At 41.2% G+C, this 3,171-nt stretch overlaps 1 non-coding gene across 1 annotated transcript; it reads left to right on the top strand.

The window, feature by feature from the left end:
• Positions 1–2,637: 2,637 nt before the first annotated feature.
• On the top strand, positions 2,638–2,709 carry TRNAA-AGC (transfer RNA alanine (anticodon AGC)). Its single transcript has one exon. It is a non-coding gene; the product is annotated as a tRNA-Ala (tRNA).
• Positions 2,710–3,171: the final 462 nt, after the last annotated feature.

Here is a 3,171-nt window from a genome sequence, read left to right as displayed (position 1 = left end):
GGCCTGGGGATACTTGGAGTTTCTTGTTCTTTGCATGGAGTCAGAAATCTCTCTAACAACCAGAGAGGCTTCTGAACTCAGTTCTTACACAGAACTCCTTAACATTTACACAGCTTTAAGCTTTCACATAGCAACAGATAGCTGACTGACTTCAGCTTTTACTATAGCTTTGCACTCACACACAAATCTCCCTGATCTCAGCATAGATCAGAGGCCTTTCATAGGCTGAGAACACTTAGATATTTCTCTAACCTGTGCATACACCAAAGATACTTAAAGGCTGAAATAACACACAGAAGACCTTAAAGGTCTATTCATTTTTAAAATGGATTAGGAATTTTTCAGATCTCTCTAGTCCTGCTGTACTGGGGAAGTTCACAACTGACATGATTGGGTAAAGTATGCCTGCTTATTATTATGATATTCTAGATATGAATTAAGATACTGTTAGCTAAATCAGATTTTATGTTCTGAACTAACCATTTTTACAAGATTTCTGTAACTTATATTCTGAATGAAATATTATTACTGTTTTAAGGTTTGATACTCTCATATAGAGGCATAGAGATTGTTAAAGATGAACAAGACTCATAATGTCTGAACTTGTGAAACATTTTAATACTTTGTAACCATCTACATGCATATACTGCATTATGTAAAATAAATTGTACATACATTTATGTCCCTTTTCATAATTTATTGGCGCACTTCAAGAGAAAGCTTACTTTGGTAAGAAGCAGTTGAGTCCTGCTTATTAGGTGTCTATCTGAATAAGATAACATACTCCTTCTCAGGAAGGGGTCGATTCTAAGAGCATAGGCACTGAAACGCACTGACCCGTGACAGAGGTTCAGAACCCCTTTAGACTTGAGATCACTCAGGGAAAATGTTTATAGAAAGAACAGAAGAAAGCAAACATCGGATTCACGCAAAATGAGAAAGCGGAAGAATAGGTTTTGAATGATTAGTGCAACAGGAAGGGAATCAGCTAACAACACAGTCACAGAAACACAGGGGCCAAAGAGAAAGAGCCCAACTGTATCAAAAGCAGTAGAGATAGGGTTGCCAACCTCCAGGTAATAGCTGGAGATCTCCTGCTATTACAACTGATCTCCAGGCAATAGAAATCAGTTCACCTGGAGAAAAGGGCCGCTTTGGAAATTGAACTCTGTGGCATTGAAGTCCCTCCCCTCCCCAAACCCCACCCTCCTCAGGCACCGCCCCAAAAACCTCCTGCCGATGGTGAAGAGGGATCTGGCAACCCTAAGTAGAGATGTTAAACAGGACAGGGGGCTGTAGTAGAGACCTTTGATTTGGCAGCAATGAAAATGTCCCCTCCTGGAATATAACTAAAGTTGTTCTTCACCATATGTCAGTGATATGGAAAAGTTAGAATTCCTGAAGTAAGCAGTAGTTCATCCCAAAGCTGCCTATTCAGAGATGACTAAATGGTTCTACCCTCACGCCCCACAAGGAACCATCTGTTACTGGCTCAAAGGAAGATGCTTTCAGTGTTCTCCTTTGCGACATGGGTCAAATTGACTGATACCGCAAACTGGCAGGAAACGTCTGGGAAATCTATTGACTTGCATTTTCCCCAACACATGAATGTAATCCATTCAGTTTGCTAGAAATAATCAACACATTGCTGCTCTGGGTTATGTAAAGGGGAAATACAGAAATAATTACAAAAGCCTCCAAATTAAGTGGCTTTAGGTATGCCGTGGGAAACAGTTGGGAGAAAAATGGGGGAGGGGAAGTTATTTGATCTGGAGCATTTAAATAAGCCTATGGAGGTTGATGCAGAAAATGTTAGGTGACTATAATTCTCAGCCCCTCCTTGAATATCTTGTTTATGGCCTGAAAGCCCAGCTTGTGAATGGGATCTGAAATTTGCAAAGGAAAGGCCCATCCATATGACCCTCTTAGCCATGGCTGTCAGTCACTGTCTGGAAGACAGTTTGTATGCAGGTTAAGGACACATGCGGTATTCCTCTCTAAATAACTTGGCATGACACTATCTAAAATTTGTTACATTTCCAAATATACAACATTCCAGTGTTTTACAATGGTTGGGTATTGCATGGACTAACTGGAACAGAGCATCGGATCCTTAAACCTGCCCTAACATAAATGGCAGGTATAAACGACAAATGCCATACTGGTTCACACAAAATCCAAAACCAAGAGTAAAATCCAGGCAATACCTTTTATTATTTCATTATTATCTCAGGGAGAAAGGTGGACTTCAAACAACATAAATGATTTAAACTATTAGGGCCAACCAAAGTGACACAAAACATGTTTTTGTGACAATTTGGTTGGTCCTAATAAAATGTTTTGCCCTGACCTCGATGGACCAGGCTAGCCCAATCTCATCAGATCTCAGAAGCTAAGCAGGCTTGACCCTGGTATGTATTTGGATGGGAGACCACCAAGGAATACCAGGGTTGCTACACAGAGAAAGGCAATGGCGAACCACCTCTGTAAGTCCCTTGCCTTGAAAACCCTATGGGGTCACCAGAAGTCAGCTGTGATATGACGGCACTTTACACACACAATAAAATGTTTGGCATGGATTTTATTCTTGCTTTGAGCTAAAAAATGAAACCCACCATGCAACACTGATGTTGGGGAGGGGCTGTGGCTCAGTGGTAGAGCATCTGCTTAGCATGCAGAAGGTCCCAGGTTCAATCCCCGGCATCCCCAGTTAAAGGGGCTAGGCAAGCTGGTGATGTGAAAGACCTCTGCCTGAGACCCTGGAGAACCACTGCCGGTCTGAATAGACAATACTGGCTTTGATGGACCAAGGGTCTGATTCACTATGAGGCAGCTTCATGTGTTCATGTGATGTACTAGTATTATCAATAATGATTAGCAACGGCCACCAGCAATCCAGAAGAACTAATAAGTTATGCTCTTTGAGTACACTGAAGTCTTACTCCTAAACAAAAAACAAATAACCCAGACATCTGTTTTCTTCTTCATTATATCCCATTTGATTCTCTGGATCATGTTTTTTCCTGTCGTATTAGATTCCATGCCTTGTATAGCCATTTTGGCAATATTGTCTAAGGGTATAGTACCGAATGTTATTAGCCACAAGCATGTAGTAAAGTGTTCGTGGTTCGCTGAACTCATTCGTCAGGGACTCTCATTCAAAAGCGTCCT

Source organism: Euleptes europaea, chromosome 5 (assembly GCF_029931775.1).
Source record: "Euleptes europaea isolate rEulEur1 chromosome 5, rEulEur1.hap1, whole genome shotgun sequence".
Classification (NCBI taxonomy): Eukaryota; Metazoa; Chordata; class Lepidosauria; order Squamata; family Sphaerodactylidae; genus Euleptes; species Euleptes europaea.
This window is presented reverse-complemented; position numbering and strand designations above follow the sequence as displayed.